The 18,537-nt window shown below is 43.9% G+C and overlaps 1 protein-coding gene across 12 annotated transcripts in view; it reads right to left on the bottom strand.

Annotated features, from left to right (window-relative positions):
- Positions 1–18,537, bottom strand: part of BCL11B (BCL11 transcription factor B) — a 95,967-nt gene that overhangs the window by 62,217 nt on the left and 15,213 nt on the right. The gene's annotated exons all lie outside the window — the stretch shown is intronic.

The raw sequence follows: 18,537 nt of genomic DNA, 5'->3' as shown, positions 1-18,537 counted from the left end.
TCTGAGCCAGGTCTCCACAGGGGCTCCTGCAGGACCACCTGTACCCTCCTCCCACCTGATGCTCATCTAAACTTGTTCCTCACCCCGTGTATGTGCTATGAACATGAAAAGAGAAAAACTGGAACATCTTGGCTCACCCCCAATTGAACACACAAGAAAAAGAACTCTTGCCTACCCCAAGGCTGCATTCATCACCTCCCCCTGATGTGTCCTGTGCCCACCCCACCAACACAAGCCTTTGCCCCAGGAGGACCATATCCCTTTGTCATGAGAACAACTGGGTGCAAGAGCAAGAGAAAACAGGGCAGGTTTTGGCCTAAAAACATCTTAAGGCATGAGTAAATACGACATGAGGACAATAGATGTGCTGAAACTATAACACAGGAAACCGGGGATTTTCCTCATCTCAGGAGACCATCTTGCAGACCACTGGGCTGGGAAGAAGGCTGGGGTGCATAGCCCAGGGCATGAGCCACACAGGCTATGGCACATTCTCTCCTGGAGCTCAGCTTCCCTTCTGACCTTCCCACTGACTGCCTGTCTGGTGTGCTCAGCCCCAACATGCTCTCCCAGCTCTCACTCTGGGAATATCAAGTGTCTAACACAAGGGTAGCCTCATCTGAGCTGCAATGTCCAGAAGCTACCACAATAAACTAACAAATAATAATAATCACCCTGATTTGTGGAGGGTTGGGTTTTTTGGTTTTTTTTATTTCCCCAAAAGTCATAAAGGGTAGACAATAAACAGTTCATCAATTTTCCCAATTTTTTCCCCAATTCTTGCGATTAAGTCCTGGGGAGTTTTCAGTGGTTGCAAAAATCCTTGTGGGTACTAAAAATTTTAGACCTGATTATATCATTAATATTTCTATATACCAGCAAATATTTCTGATGTAATTGAAACATATAACTACCCCAACATACAACTGTAGCAATTTAACAGGCTCTGAAATTAATAAAGTAACTCAGTGGATGGAAAGAGCTGCTTCCAAAGGGCAAAATTATATATATATATATATATATATATATATATATATATATATAAGGAGGTAGAGCAAGAAACACCCCTACAAATAATCAGAGGGCTTGACCACAAGAGGATGGTCAAGAGGTTAAAATGAAGGAATTGAAGTGGCCACGGAAGAGCCACAGATAAGCAGGAGTCATTAACACCAGTGGACTTCTCTGCCTTGGCCTTTTGGAGCTGAATCCCACACACTGGCAGATGCTGCATTGCAAACATATATCCTCAGGGTGAATGTGGCCTCTGGAAAAGAAAACAGCAGGATCTGCTGCTTGGCTAAGTATCTCTGTCTCGCTCTGAAGTTTGCCTTCTACTAGTAGTTTTGTCCCTAAATTTTTTCCCTATCTCTCACAATAAAAAAATAATCACAATTTTTAAAACTTGGAGGAATCAGGCAAAATGAGGCTTTAGCAGGTCTTCAGCTGTTTGGCAGCAAAATCAATTCCTGGAATGGGAGGGAACTTGGGGAAAAAGAAGCAGATGAAGTCACTCTGCCCCTCTGTGCCTCAGTCTCCCCATCTGTGAAAATCGGCTAATGACATCCACCTGATTTAGTTAAATGTCCTGGAAACTAAAAAGACTCTGTAACAGCAATATATTAAGCAGCAGCACTGTTAACTGCTTCACTGCTGGAAATGCAAAGGAGAGCCATCAGGTGATGCCATGTCCCTGCACAGCACAGATGGACAAACTTAATATACAGAAACAATTAGCTTTGGGGGAGAATCACAGCTTCTGTTTTTTTGGCTCACACCTTGCCAAAAGCAATGTAAGTGTAGACACTGTAAGTGCTGAATTTCAATGTGAAAAATAGTCTACCTGCCTAGTGTGAATGCATACACCAGACTTAAAGTAATATAACTTTGAAATAAGTGGGGGAAGGGAGGGACATTAAGAGGCACATTCATGATTTTCAAATTTTTCCTTGTGCATGGAGCACTTTCACACTTAGAAAAGAAATTCACTAACACCGAGCAAACTTGAAAAAGCAAAACAGAGCAAGCAACTGGGAAGGGAGGGAGGGAGCAGAAGAGATTTTTAAAATGAGGGTTCCCATTGAGTTTTGGATCTCTCAGGTGAAAACTACTCCAGCTATGTGTGTATGAATAGACCCAAGTCTGATAACTGAATCTATCAAATTAAATGAGCAGAGCAATCATCTGGAGAAGGTAAAACAATCCACCAAATATGAGAATAACACTGAGGATATAAAGGTACAGTCTTCAATCCACTGGACACCAGCACAACTAAGCAAATAATGCTCTGTGAATGGAAAAGAGGCTAGGAAATTAACCAGCTTTTAAAAAATGAAAGAAAGCAGATAAATAAACCAGCAACGAGGAACTTAGTTCAGACTATAATGTAAGCCAAAAAAAGGAAAGAGTGAACCAGCATTTCATTTGCACAAGGAAGCATGCTGGAAACTTGTGCCCAATCCCTCTGCTAAATAGAACAATGAAGTTTTACCCAAAGACTTGGATCCAAACAGAATTTGGCCAGTCACAAGCACTAATTAGACAGGATAACCAAACCCTGCACCAGGAGAGGTAAAACACAAGTGCAGTACAATAAGAACCCTGTAATCCTTTCACTCTGACACAAAACTGAGAGCAAAGTATAAGAAACCAAGAACCATTCTGCATAAAGAATTTTTTTCTGAGGTATTTATTTTCTGGACCAGATTTCCCTGTAACTCTCAATTTATCCATTATTTGTACAGAACAGCATCTTTCTCCATAACATAAAAGCATGGGATACAAAAAGGCTTTTTGTTATCAAGTCTGCTTGAAACAGAAGCTGAATACACTTACCTAGGAAAGTGTATTCAAAAAAATGAGATAAAAAATCAGACCTACTGTACCAGCAAGGTGAGGCAAGAGAATTCCTTTAAAAAATCCACAGTTAGGATGAGGAAGCAATATTAAATTCATACCTATCACCCCAGTAAAATAAGGCTGAGTAGGCTTGTTTTGTTTCTGATGAAAATGTCAATATTCTCCAATGACAGCTTATTGCTGTATATCACAGACTAACCAAATCTTTCTATAACCTCCTGCATTATGAGCAAAATCTCTAAAATGTCACCAACTAAAAAACTGAACCAGTCTGTAATTAGTTTCAACAAAGTCATCCTTTTAACCCTAATTTTCTAGATGTAGATGGTATTTCCATAGTAAGCATTATGAACCTTCCTTAAGGACAAGTGGAATCAAATTGTAAAATCATAAGCAGCGATCTAGTAGTTCTTCCTCGAAGCAAGCCCTTTATTTGCCTGTAATAAATTCAAATCCAGTCTTCAGTCTCTTAATAGGTGATCAGAGAAAATATGCATGCGCACCTAAACTGCCACAACAAACCTTATTTTTTAAATAACACTTCAATCGCTAATATAATAAAGATTGTTGTAACCCGTTAGCACTGGTATCATTATTCCTTATGATTCAATATTCTAATGACTGGCTGTAACAGAGGTTTATGTTCTGCAGAGGTTTATACCACTATTTAATGTAATTAAGCAAACTGGCAGCCAGTGCCTCTATGGAAATATCATTTCTATCACAGAGTATTCCCACCAGAAATTCAGAGGGATCATAACATACAAACTTTGATTCTGTTTATTTTTTCCCCTGTTCTGAAACTGATCTGGCATTTCTTGGACTTAGTACTAAGTGGAAGAAGGAATTAATTTGGCTTCTGTAGACATGTTATTATTGACAATACTAATAATCTATGACAAATGGGCCATCCCCACTCCTCTCTTCCAGCAGGCATTGCAGCCTGCAACATCACTTTGCAAAGCCCCAGAGCTGGACGCTCCTCGTGCAGGGAGCCCGGTGAGTGCACCAGCAATGGGGTTTTAAGTAATCCATTAAAATGCTAATATTCAGCATGGGCCAGATCCCTGTTACCACTGAAAGCAGAACTAAAGCTCCTCTGGAGACAGGATAAGGCCCTTCCAATGTGATCAAAGAGTAAATACATGCAAAGCTCTGATGGGAAAAAGGATCTTTTTTCTAATTTTAAAACTAAACAGGGAGAGTCCACCAGGCTCATAATCCATGTTACAGTCACATCTGGGATCACTGACATCTGGGATAACAGCCGTGAGGAAGATGGGTCCAGGCTAAAAAGTTGCCACCTGGGGTCAAAGAGGAGCACTTAACGCCCAGGATTCTGTGAAAATGGACTTATTTATCTTTTGGGTTAAACTCCCCTCCACTCTACACAGCTCTGCTGATGACAGCAAATATGCCACACTATATATATTTGTTTTATATAGGTACATATGTATAGATATATACATGCACTATGCATTGCTTTGTCACATTTGCTTTTACCCCATCTTGCAAAGGAAGCTCAACTCCTCACTCAAGCAGGAGGTTTTTAGGGTCATCCAAGAATGCAGGATCAGGAGAAAATTCAGACCAAAAATGAGAGTTCACCCTTTGCCTGCAACAGCAGAGCTAATTTTGTTAAATAAAGGCTTAGTTACCTCTCCTTCCCAGCTGTAAAGGTCGCTGTAGAGGGAAGGGAAAAAAAAAAAAGCCAGAAAAATTCTGAAAGAAAACCCACTCCCATTTGTGGGGGGGGGATGAGACTTGGAATGATAACAGAAAAGGGAAAATGTCTGGTACTTATTATTACTACCTCCAGCACTTTCACCTCCACAAACAGCTTAAAGAAGAGCTTCTGGAACAGAAGTTCAACTTTTCCTTAATCTGGGCTCGTAACTGCCAGGATCTGGTTAGATTTTGTCCTGTTCCAGATTTTAATACTTCTATTATATATTCCAATGGGGAGTGGGGGGAGGAAGAGTGGGAATCTCAGTGTCACTCTAAGGAAGAAGTCACCGGGTTTTGTGATCCAGCAGCTTCCTTGGCAGAGGGAACTGCTGGTTGGCATAATCCACTCGTTTGACAAAACTACTATTTCTGGGCACAGGCTCAAAAACAGGTAGGAAGCAAATGCTGAGAAATAAGGAAGTAAAAACAGCCAACAGATTTTTCACTACCAAGAACGCCAAGAGTAAACATGATTTATTTAGCTGTGTTTAACATGTCTCTTCTGCACTAGACTGCAGAAATCTGCTTGCATTTAGAGCAGGAGGAGGAGGAGGAGAAAGGGGGGAGGGGATGAAAAGGGAATCCATTACGGCGCTCTGCTGGTACTTTCTGAATTGTTCAGTCACACAGTTTTATGGAGTACAAGTATTTTCTAGCCCAAAATACATTCATGTGTCAGAAGAAAGCAGCACTAATCTGCTGTTAATTAACAAGCTGCTGCTAACAAAAGATGAAGGACCCAATTCATACAAACAATATTTACGTGGGTGTCGCATGATTTTGTCACAGATCTTTTCTCTTTCCCCTTCCTCCCCTCCCCAGTTTCCCCCCTGCCTCCTCCTCTTCCTCAGCACCCAGTTGCAGGGATACAGAACAGAGGAGTGCCAGCTCCTCTTGGGACCAACACCCAGAGTGGAGGTGAGGGCACAAGCCGTGTCCCAGCCCTGCCAAACTCAGACAAGGTCTCACCTGAGCCCCCCAGCTCAGGGGTTCGTGCTCACCCACACGGGGAAGGGCCCTATCACATGTTCACAAGTAAATTTTCTTAGATCCTTCATTTATGAGGGAGAGGCCATCTCCTGGCACTGTGCCCACGGTGGCAAGGCTGCTGAGGCTCCAGAAAGTGGCATGAAGCCTCCCATCCTCATCCATCCTCACCAACCAGTGCAGGCTGTGGGAGGGGAAGGGAGACACCACTGCCTTCCCCGGTGCCTGGCCTATGATTTCGTTTTTGTTTAATCTTTGCCAAGGAGTTTGGGGATGGGAGGAGCACACTAACAGCACGGAGGCTCAAAGGGATTAGGGCTTGTTCAAAAATACCCATGCACACACAAATGGGTAGGGCTGTGAGCAATGAACCAGAGAGCAGCTCTTCCAGCCACAGCTCTGCTGACCTTCCTTGCTCCCTGCTGGAATTTTGGACAGTAGCACCTGTGGCCTCATCCAGAAGGGTGCTGAGCACTGCAGGCTGCCCCAGGTCCCTGCTGAACGCAGCTGGGCACTTTGGAAAACAAACCCATTCACAATCTTTTCTGCCTCCTGGGAAATGAGAGTGCATATCTCCTGTGGGCGTCTCAAAGCTGGTGCTGGCAAAGACATGGGAGAGTTAAAACCAACAGCAACTAGCACTAAAAATTCCTGGACTTGTTCCCCTGTCAGGAACAAAGCTGAGGCTGCAGGGTGGGAAAAAGGGCTGATGGTCCCCTGTGCTTCACCCATCAAACCACGCCAGCCTGTCCTACAGAAGGGTTATGGGGGACAGGGTTTAGGCTCTGCTCTGCACTGTCATCACACAGCCAGGGCTGGGAGAAACATAGGGACAGGAGGGTGGGAAACAGAGGTATTTCAGTGTGGTTCTGGAAGTGCCAGGGTTCTCCCATCATGGCATGGTGGGGTGGTATTTCTGCTAGCACAGTTCTCTGCACACCCCAGTTAGTGTCTCACCCTCAAGGCCACAGCCTCCTCAGTGAGGAACAAACTCCACTGGAGCATACACACATCTGCCCTTCCTGGTTTTCTCTCTGTACCCTTACCCCATTCCCCAAATCATGGGATTTTCACTGCAAAAGTCACAGCCACTCTCTCAGCACATTCCCTAGGCACCCTGGCCACCATCCAGCCCCACCACTGGCTCCTTCCAGGACCTGCTCTGGCAGAAGCCTCTGAGAGGCACCAGCCCTAAACACAGGCTAGCATTGACTCTTCCTCACGTCATCTCTTTGTGCATTTCCAGAGTGATCCCTGCCATTTCTAGACCAGAATTTTAACAAAGTCCTGGCATGGGCATTTTCAAAGATCTATTTTTTTAATTATTTTTTTGTTAGCAGTGATACTTGAAACACTGACATCTACCATTTGAAGAGCAAAGAAAACACATTTAAACAAGCATCTTAAAAGAGCTAATGAAAGAAAAACAGATACATATGTATTGTATTCTCCACTCACTATCTCTCAAAGAAGTAAACCTTTCCAGATAGCAGGGAAGTCTCCCAAAAGTGAAGACAATAGCTGTTCCCAAGCTTCCTGCAGACAGAGTGAGAACAACCAGAGAATTGCCCCACCCGGTAACGCCTGTTGCAAGCTGCCAGCTGCCGGAAAAAACCCTTGCCCAAGCAGCCCCAAGGCCCCAGCCCACAGACTTCATCAATCCTGCTGGTCAGTCCTTCCAAAACAAGCAGGTGCCTCTGCTAGGGGCCTCCAACCACCACTGACTTCATCCTTGACCTCCCTTACCGAATTATTTCAAATGAATGTTACTGTCAGATTGGGAGCATTGAGGATTGAGGGTGCTTTTCCTTACCCGAACAGCAGACATGGTAAGGCTGAGGCCAGTCCAAGACAATGCATTGTCAAAAGCTCCCTGAAGGGATGGGTGCTTCTGGTGGCCAGTAAAAATGTCTTTTTGCTCCTGTGTACTAGCACTGCTAACAGAAAATCATGTTGTGCATCCCACTGGAGAATCAGCCCCAACCAGGAATCCTCAATCAGTTTCAAAATCAAAAATAATGTGCATCATCTTAAATGATGAACTTGGCACAATGAGGGTAACATCCTCCAGTGGAGTCTGGGAGCTAGAGTGGGTGTTCAGGGGTTTTTTAGGAAGTTTGGGGGGCTTACCATTTTAACTTCCTTCTTGCAAAAAGACCCTGCACCATAAACATTAATCAAACACTATATTCTGCCTTTTAGTCTTGAACAATTATGAGTACAGTTTTGTGATCTTTAGCCATATTTACTGATACTCAAAGGCAGATTCTATCTTGTTAGATTGTTATAAATGGGACCCCAGGGAATCAGCACACAGGCGGAGGCAGATGTGAAAGAGCCTTCTCAGAGCTCGGGTGTGCTTCAGTTTTCTACTGCTAAAATTACAAATGTTTTGGAGAAAAAAAAAAATCCAACCAACTTTAGATTCCTCTGCCAGATCATTACAAAGAGCTGTGTGTAGATTACAAAAAAAAAAAAAAAAAAAGAAAAAAAGAAGCCATTTTGCTGAACTTAATATTTTTTAAGGTTAACTGTTAAATTTCAAAGTGTGGTTTACACGTGTTGGCCACTTGCATGAACAAAAGTTTCAGAGACAGACAGAGAAAAGGTTTCTGGTTATAAACGACTAAAGAAAGAAACCCACAAATTCTATCTCATTCTCTCTTACTTAAATATGTTGTTTCTGCTCCAGACCTGTTTCATAATACCATAAAATAGAGGCATGTTTCTGACACTAGATTTGAGAAGCTGTCACATTAAAGGTAAACTTTTAATCTGCTAGAGACAAACAGCACACATTTTTACTTCCCAAGAAATAGCTCTTGAGAAATGTTTAAACAAGAATTTAAGAGCTGTGTGGTAAAGCCACATACGGGGTCTCAGACAGCTACTGGGTTTGAGCTTCTTTTCTGTGTTGTTGTTTTTTTAATCCTTTAAATAACCCACTAAAAAGTAGACTTCTAGGAACAAAGTAACCAAGAGGCATGGTAAAGTGAACCTCTAGGCTTGCTTTTATTTCTAGTTAATGGAAAAGAAATGTTTTAACTGAAACACAGGCCTGAATTTCTAGCTGTTCATCTCCATCTTTTTATTTTCTTGGGACTCACAATCAAATACTTTTAAGAAGTTAATTGTGTCACAATTAGTAACACATTAGTCCTCCGATATTTTTAATAGCAACCCAGGTTTTTCCCCAAGGCACTTAAAAATGGCAGGCTCGGCTATATTCTCCCTTTTTTAAAACTCCCATGCACTTTCTTCTTTAAAAAACTCCCACATGCATTTCACTTGGTCTGAAAATACCAGCACAGATCTTAATCCTGCCAACGCTTACAGACATGCTTAACTTTGTGCACATCAGTAATCCCGCTGACTGCAGAGGGCCGCTGGCGCACCTACGGCTCGGTGCAGCTAAGGATGGAATCCGGCCCAAGCCAATGGCAAAACCCCTATTGACGTCAGTAAGGCTGTGCCTTGACATCCAGTTTGTTGCAGGATTGGGACCATCCTCATTTCAAGGTACTTTCCCAAAATCTATTTTGGTTTAGTTTTTTGTTTGGTTTTTTTTTTTTTTTTCTCTCTCTCGTTTTCTCTTTCTGCTCTTTCTCCCCCTCACCTCCCACACTCGCTCTTGCGGGGCCTCATATTGAGACCACTTGAAAACTTCTGCCTTTCAAATCCCTCCATGAGGAAAACCCCCTCGCTGAGACAGGAAACATCCTTTGCAGGTAAAGCTGAAAGAAACTATTTTGCTCCACTGTGTGCATTTGAGTAAACTAATTAAAACCTGGGAACTTGGGTTCCAACTGATGCCAAGAAGCAATCATTAATATGAGCTGAAGTGAAATGGGAAGCTCCAGACATTTAAAATCAGCTGTCAGGGAAAAAAAAAAAAAAAAGGAAAAAAGAAAAAAAAAGTGGAGGAAAGAGGGAAAGGATGTTTTGTAATTTTTGCCAAAAAGTCAACTCACTGCAGCTTGAACTGCATGGGGTTAAAAGACGTTTGGGGGGGATGCTATACAATGAGGGGATAAGCCCTGGTGAAAAGCAGCGGAGGCGAGCAGCGGCAGGCGGCTCGGAAGCGCGGCGGTGCTGTGAAGAGCGGGCAGAAGTGAGCAAACCAGCTGAACCGCTTGCAGAATTAATCAGTAACAAAGAGACTGGAGCTGTTGGCGGGCTTCAGCCCTTGAACCTGGACTCTGCTCTATAAATTTCGACTTGGAATGGCTCTCTACTTGTTGAAAGACAGGTTGGCTCCAGGCCAAGACATAGGGGGAAGAAAAAAAAAAAAACAGAAGAAAAAAAAATTCCTTCTTGCTCAGGAAACTTCCCTTCAGTTTCTAACTCTTTTTATGAGCTAGTAATAGGGTAGTCTCGAAAACGGGAAACAAAAAGTGGGTCTTGAAAGAAAAAAATGAACCAGAAGTTGTTTTAATAAGGAAAATAAAACAAGTAGGTGCTAAGTTCAAATCTGGATTTTGTCTGCACACAAGTACATCAGCTCTAATAGAAGACTTCAGAGCACCTCGGCAATAATTCAAAGGAGACTTTTACAGTTACATTAGCTGACTACAGGTTTGACTCTGAAAATAATAAATGTCTTAAAAGAGGAAGACGGCTGTTTAATCCTTGTCTGCAGCCTCATCTTGTTCTCTTCTCCCCCACCATTCCACCTTGTCTAAATGACCATTACAAAAGCAGTGTGGTATAAAAAAACATGTAGAACCATCATTTATTCAACAGCATCCTTTCTTATTTTTCCCCTCTCCAAACAGGGCTGTGCAGGAGAACTGATGCTTTCCTCAAGCTCTCCTCACCGCCAAGGCAGGCTCAGCCACAAATACCTTGCTGCCGCCGTGCTTTCCCAGCACAAGAGACAAGGAGCGAGCTGGAGCAGAGCGAGGGGCTGGAGTGCAGAGGGGGGGAGCTGTCAAAGTGGGAAGAAAGAAGGCAAACATCTATTCAGAGGCCAGATGCGCTGAGCAAGGTCAGCTGCAGAGACACAGCCCTTTGCAGCAGCTATGCAATTACATCCAAAGGCTGCACAGCACAGAGCCCCACAACCTGCATGCAAGGGCCGGACTGCAGGGTCTGGGGCAGCTGGAAGAAGGTCTATAACGATTTTAATTGCTCTTCCAAGATGGTAAAAGGTAGATGAGATGCTCTTTAACTAGAGCAGAAGGGCTGATGCTCTGTACCGCTTGCAAGAATACATGCAGATAAATTACCCTAACGAGAGAATGGAGAGAGAAACAGGGTAAGTGCCAGCAGTGATCAAAACATGAAATAAAATAGTGAAATAAGATGCAGCTTAATCACAACATGGAGGACAAGGATACAAGATCTTGTCACCAAAAGTGGCTGTTAAGGTAAATTAGATTAATCACTCCCAGCTCTCTTCCTCTCCAAACTCCCTTAATTTTAAAGAAGAGGCTGACTCCTGTGAGGCTGCACACCATCCAAGACTGCTGGACATTTAAAGCTATATACGTAGCATGCCTGCTACAGACACACATCCTGTACTTCCACTTTCCAAGAAAACTGGGGTCTGCTACTTGGTAGGTCTTTTCCATCTGCAGATTTTATGACTCTGCCGAGGGACCAGTGAGCAGTGTCCCCCTTTTCTTGCTCAAGAAATATGCTACCAAATGCCAGAAGAAGGAGAGAGTTTAAGAGCTGTTGGGCTTAACAGTGGTTTGTGCCGATCACACTTGAATCTTTCTGCAAAGGCGTACATGCAAAGAGAAAAAAACAACAACCACTAAGTAACCACTTCACATCTGCCATTAACGTTATTAAACTCCTTACAAGCAGTATCTACCCCACCTTGCCCACTACACACAAACATACACACACCCCCGAGCTCTGCAACACAGCAGCTAGGAGCCAAGACAGCTCTCCTCTCCTCACTGCGGCAACCACATTCATTCCTGTTAAGGGGTTAACGATTCATTTCCACTACTTCTCTCGAGAAAACCTACAATGAAAACATTGGCTCACGAAAGCGTTCTCACTGCCAGAATGCCACAGCGCGAGTGAAAAGTCCGTTTTGTTTTCATTACATCTCTGGGATTTCCGGCTTAACTCCTGAGCTTAGACACCAAATCCCTAGATACCCCACCCACCCAGTTTTTCTTCTTTTTTTTTTTTTTTTTATAACATTTCTACTGCACAGCCCACCAATTACCATTTGGAGGGTGGGAGGGAATGGGGAAAAGAAACCATGCAGAAAAGGATGTTCTCATTGGAGAGAGCACACGCATCTCCCAAGACAAGAGTTACCCAGTTTCTCCTGGCTTCTAGGATTTTCTGCTGAGAAAAATGATTTTATTTCTATACCTGGCCTCTCTCCTCTATTTCTTACCCTGCAGGCTCCCATCTTCCCACTCGGACACTGAAGCCAGTGCTGAAAGTCAGCCCCAAGTCTATGCCCTTTGAAGTTATGTGACATGACATAGAAATCCAAGCCTTTCTTGCACAAAAAGTATGATTACTTCACAGAGTTGGGCTTTTTCTTCTCCAGTTATGATAGAAAAATGTTCCAATCTCAGAAAAAACCTAGAAAGGTTCAACCTTTATGTCACAGCTGATTTGGTCACTGTGTGTATAGGCAGCACAGTTCAAACACTGGCTGAGAAAGAAAAACAATCTATGGAAAACACATGAAGGGAGACAACCTCATGCTATAGCAACATTGTTGTCCTGCTCAAGCAAAGGAACCACTTCTGTGCCTTTAAGTATTAATCCAGCATTGGAGAACAGCATTGTTGGAGACAGCTTTTGTCATTTATAATACTTCCACACATCCAGCTTTCCTTTAGCTATATCCCAATCCAAAATTCCCGTGCAAACACATACAAATTCTTCCTTGCAGTCAACACTACAACAAGCACGAGCATATTGCTATTTATCGCATCCACACAAATGCCAAAGCAGTCCACAAGCTGGTTGGGCACTACTTTTACTTTGCTCTTAGAAGTTGCTCACAAAGTTGTCAAGAAAAATGAGGAATGGCTGGCTGAACAGTGTCTTTTCACCATTCACTGTTACTGTTGCCTATGAAAATCTACCAATCTTTGCATGGTTAATAATAACCAGATACGCATACAGTTTCTGGGCACATGACCCAAGTAATTTCAAAAAAGGATTTAAATAAGGGCCAAAAAGCCACTTTGTTGGGTGACATTTTTAGTGAGTTTTAACTCTGAGTAAGTCCAGAGTTCTTCCATTGAATTAAAAGAGGCTAACAGCAGTGCCAACATGGTACAACAAGCAAGTTTTGCTCTTAAAGAGTGACTCCTCACATGCATTCACCCCAGAGCAAGAAGACCAGCTGTGTGTACTGAATGACCTTCTTAAATCCCCTCTCATCAGCCTGCAAAATGGCACTTCTGTCGGAAAGGTTTTACCCAGCATTGTCACTCATAAAACTGAAGATGACTATGACTAGAAGAGATTAGAGAGAGAGAAATAACAGCGGCAAGCTCCTGTTTCTCAGTACGGCACACCATGCACTCGGGGGCAGGTCCTCCCTTGTGCCACCCGGCCAATCCAGCAGGGTCCTGCTGGTTTCAGGGGAATTACTCCAGGTGAAACAGGGGCACAGCAGGGTAGACTGGACCCCCACCACTCCTGCAGCCTTGTGGGAATTCTCCTAACCACACACAGGGCACAGAGGATAACTTTGAAAAATGGGATGGTGAGAAGAACAAAACAAAAAGCAAAGATCAGCAGGGAGAATCAAAAGCATAAGATGCTCAGTATTTTTTTTTATCTGCTTTTGAAACTCAGTGTGATTAATTTCACTCTTTACTGGCAGATGCCACAAAAGTCTTGGTGCCTGGCAGGGCCAGACCCTGGGCAGGACACAACTGGGACAAGCTGAGGTGGCAGCAGGGAGAGGGTGGTTGGTGGCCTCGGGCTGGGTCTGAGCTGAGGTGCTGGAGTGGGGCCCCAGGGTGTGGTGCAGTTCAAGCAAGGGGAAGGAAGAGTTTTGTAACTGGCAGGTTTCTCACCTTTAACTCTTGCCGGGGTTAGGCAGCGTCGCCTTGGTGACTTGCTGCCTTGGTGAGAGACACTGGAACCGCTGCCCTGCGGCTGCAGCCCTGGGGGTGGCGTGCTGACAGGCACCCTCCACACTGCCCTCTCCTAGGAGCTCCCACAGGGGCACAACCCTGTTCCTTGGAGAGCCCCGTGCTGACCTCCACCAGCAGCCTTAGAACTGTAAGCCACCAACATTTCAGCAGCCCTTGCTGAAGCTGGAAGCCTCGGCAAACCAGGGAGGGCAGCTGCCACTGCAGGCTGCTGCTGTGGGCTCAGGGTGCCTTGTCCCCAGAGGAGAGCCAAGCTCCCCAGGCATGCCCTCCACCCCCACCCAAGCAGGTGCAAGCAGGGCTCTGGGTGAGATCACCCTGCTTGTTTTTCTCTCCACACCCCAGCAAGGACCTCAACAAGGTCCCAGGGGCTGGAAGCTTGCTCGTTAACCCACTCTCAGGGCACTGTCAGTTGACACCTTCCTTGTGTCATGTGTCCTCCCCTTACTGTTCAGCAACACCAATTAGCAAAATGTGTTGCTAAATACCTGCTGAAGCAGCAAAGGAGTAGGAGGAGGTGACCAGGTAACTCCTCTGCACTCAGGAAAACCCTAGCAAATTCAAAGGCAGAAACAAGCCTGGAAAAGCCTCATGAAAAGGATTGCAGCTGAGTTTCTCAAGCACTGTCACCACATACTTCTAGAAGCCTCTTTTTCTTCACGTATTGTTTTCTCCTCACCTCGCTTTTAGAAGTCACCCCTGCAAGAGCCATTACCGCAGGGAGGTTCTGGTAGCAGCACCTGGTGCCATGACAGCCTTGGGAAGGGGACAGCCACCAAGCCCTGCTCCAGCTCAGCTTCAGAGCACCTCTTCCCAACCTGCCTGATGTCACCGTGGCAGTCCTTGGGCTGTTTCAGCTCTCCTTTCCCTCCCCGCACGTGTGAAGGCATCACGCCGGCTGTCTGAGTCCTGCAGTTAAATGTGGGTGCACGGGTCCATAATGGTACATTGTAAGAGAATGTCTCAGGGTAGGCAGCAATAATAATTAGCTGTCAAGATTTGAAAAAAGGATAATCCATGCCATTGAGTTAACAGTCACTCACACAACACACATGGATTTAACTAATCTTAATTTGGAGAAAAATAACAATTCTAAATATATCAAATAGCCCATTTCATGGCAACCTGCAGCGGTGTTTATCTCTGGCTTCCAGCACATGCGAGTTATTTAGTTTCTCTCACTGGCAGTTTTACCATTCAAAAGCCTGAAATGAACATTCATGGAGCAGGGGTTGCAGTTAAATCCTGCCTCTGACAGGGAGCCTTTTTTCATGATGTACATCTAGTACAATGTATGGAGCCCAGCACTGCTGGCCAGGACAGGATGAATGAGGAATTCCAATCACCCCCCTCCCCTCTCCTAGTACTATCTTTGCAAGAATTAGCTCACCACCTTAGTGAACCTGTGCTGCTGCTGTAGTTATATGTTTGTGAAGATCTGCTGGCCTGAAGGTGCAGATCTGCCTGTGTATCTGGATCTGGAGAAGGTCTGGTCCAAGTAGTGCCTGCTCCACAGAGGCTCTCTTCTCTTTGCTGGGGTGCTCAGCATGAAAACGACTCAGCATTAAAATCAAGCTGGCTGGTACTTTTTTTTTACTTTAAGTTTCAGAGAATCCTGCTAACAAACAGACCACAGGGCCACGGGTAAGAGATGAGATACCATCAGTGAAACGACAGTGGGAGAACCTTCCCAGGTCATTCTTCAGCCAGGACAGGTCACCTGGTTATGCCCAAGATCTGATAAATATGAAAGATAAAAAGAGGTATAAAATACAACAGCAGTCTATTTTTTTCCAAAATACCTGCCAGCAGTGAAATAAAAGAAGCAGTGACCGATAACTGCTTGCCAACTCATTGGCCTGGTTATGTTTTGCTGTGCAACAATCTGGTACATCTCTTCGATACTATCACACCCTCTGTACAAGAGGCAGAACTGATTCTCAAACAGGTCAGCCAATTTGAAAAACAGAAAAAAAAAACCTTCACAGGGCAGACTGCTCCTAAGCAAGTCACGTCCTCCCAGTGCCAGCTGACATGCTACCACACATCTTACGGACAGTGGTAACTAAATGAAAACACCTCCAAAACTTGGATTTGCAAGTTACCAGTCAGGGAGAGATGACAGATTTCATTATCAGAAGATCTTTAAAAGCTGATTGCAGAGACAAAGTTGCCTTTGTTTCCACTGGAATATAGAAATGTCTATCGGAGATTTGTGTTGCATACATAAAAATTCTCATGGGCTCCTGAGTTCTGCCTCAACGTGTCCCTCAAAGCAGCACAAGGTCTGTTGTGTGGTCAAGAGGCATTCAGTGACTGGGGCAAGAAGAGCTACCAAGAAAATAAAGAAAAGAGAGGAAGAAAGACCTGAGGAGCTGTGCCAGGATGAATAGTGAGCGCGGTTTCTGCATCCCAATATCCTCACACCCAGAGCTACGAGAGGTACAATGGCAGAGCCAAGCTCAGCACTTGACATACCCTCAGAGCATTCAGCCTTGAGAAGCTGCAAGGTCTGGTGGCTTAGTCACACCACAGAAGGCTTTACAAATCATTCTGACCAAATAAGAAGGTCTGCAAGAATAACACAGGATCAAGGAGAGGAGCTGAAACCTCTTCGAGGACAGCAGTGGTGGCAGCATATTTCAGGGAGCCAGAGTGGCGAGTGGGTGATTTCTGGTTTCCCTCTTCAAATATAAAGACTCAATTATCTTTGAACAGCTTGCTTTACACATGAATTGACACATTTATTTTACAATAAATAACTGAAAGTTATCTATGTTTCCTTTACTGTTAATCTACACAAAGAAATAATAAACAGAGCTTGTCTACAAAAATGCAACTACTGCAGTCCTCAGAATTCAATTAAGCTAAAATAATTAATGCTTCCACCATATTAAATTACTTTATACATTTGAGCCACTGAAGTTTTTTTTTTTTTATTCTTTAATCTTTTTCGCCTTTTTATTTAATAAAAAAAAAGTTAGTTTCAAAGGGGGGGGGCTGGCTAGGAGGGGGAAAAAGAACATGATTTGCTGTTAAAATGTAATGGTCTCCTTTAGCTGACACAGCATGTAGAGTGTTTTGTGCCTTTGATTAAAATAACATTTTAAATGCTTTGAACAAACATATCTCCCCATACTTCTAAGGGATTATTTTACATATTTCTTGGTGGAATAAAGAAATTCATTCTTCCTGTCGCAGTACAGAAAGGCTAAGAATATCTTTCGTCACATATAAAGTAAAAATACTGTAGGCTGTTGCATTATTACAAAAAAAATAAAAAAATAAAGAGAGGGGGTGGCAGGGTAGGAGAAAGCTGCCTTAGAGATTAAGTTTCCCTTTTATGAAATCGTATTTAGTCTCTTTTTTTAACAAATCTAACAACAATGCTCTACAGCCGCTCACTGGGAAATACCTTTAATGTTAAATGCAGATTCTGATTTTCTTGGCTAATGCAGAAAGCCTTTCTATTGAAATATAAATAAGGGGTTTGGTATATCCCACTAAAGCCTTTCCAGTGAATGACTTCTGTGGGTTTTTCATGGCTACCCTCCATGGCTGTAATGTGAGGCTTTTATCCTACTATTGAAAACTATCCGCTGCTATTAAAAAAAATATGGAAGGACACTGCACCTTTTTATCTCAGAGCTGGGCTCCTAATTGAGAAAGTATTATTACAGCACTGTTTAGTGTATGTCCCTATCTCCATGCACTGCTGAGAAAATGCCAATCAAATGATAAACCCTTTTATTTTTCTCAATTCAAAATCTTTCCTACATATTTTTCATTTGATATTCAGTTTAGTCTGAAAGAGATTAGGTGCTCCAGATTGGCTTTTAATTTTTTTTATGCCTTTTCCACATGTGAACATCTCCTTCATGACCTCCCAGCAGATTTTCTGCATGGCAAAAGCTTTGGTTATGTTGTTGCTGACCCCCAGAAGCTGGGATGGGACAGCACCCTCTGCTCTGGGAGTAACCACTGAGGTACTGTAGACTGAACTTGGACAGAGATTAGTAAGAGATGAGCTCTGGACTGCAACTGCAGCAGAGCTCTCCTAAACCAGCCTTACTAAGCACTGCACACCCTCTGCAAGGGGCTGAGCGCCATCAGCTTGCACAGAGATCAACAGCTTTTGGGAGTGCTCAGCACCACTCAGGCAGCCTTCAGCAGGCGAGGGAAGGTCCTGAATATTTCCCTTCTGCTCCTACCAAATGGAAAGGAAATCTAGCCCTCAAATCTGCTACACCATGATGTAATCATCCCTACCAAGAAATGTATTCACGACTGCAAAAGGATGAGGAGAGCTGAAAAAGGATGAGGAAAAGATGGGGTCAGGTCTCACGGTAGGTTTGCTTCCAATGCTGCAGCACGGGCCTGCCACAGCTAATGCTCCCAGAGCTGACAGCCGCCCCATGTCAGGGTGGTGGCTGCACCCCAAAAAATACTCTTAGAAGGAAACAGTGTAGTCAATGGGCATTGTATGCCCTGTCCTAAAAGAGTCTGAAGCCTGCATAATTTTAAAGCCCACACCCTCACTGATGCGATGCCCAAGCCTGTCACAGAGATGCTGGGGACTGGCTCAGACATCTCCAACACTAAAGGCAGAAATCTCTTAAGCTTCAGTTGTAAAGATGGAGCCTCTCACCTGTCTTCTGGGGATCCCCTCATGGGAGCATCTCTGCCACAGGCGGGATCCTGGACTGTCAGATCTAATCCCATAGGACAATTCCTAGATAAATCGGGATAGTGGCAGCAAAGGCAGATTGTCACTGGTCCTCTGTATGGGATGCAGTTGGTTTGAACAAAAAAGGCCTGTTTGAGGGGAGATCCTGCTGTGTAACATAAAACCCCCACTCACTAGCAGGGA

Source organism: Zonotrichia albicollis, chromosome 6 (assembly GCF_047830755.1).
Source record: "Zonotrichia albicollis isolate bZonAlb1 chromosome 6, bZonAlb1.hap1, whole genome shotgun sequence".
NCBI lineage: Eukaryota > Metazoa > Chordata > Aves > Passeriformes > Passerellidae > Zonotrichia > Zonotrichia albicollis.
The sequence above is the reverse complement of the archived record's forward strand: the minus strand, read 5'-3'. Positions and strand labels throughout refer to the sequence as shown.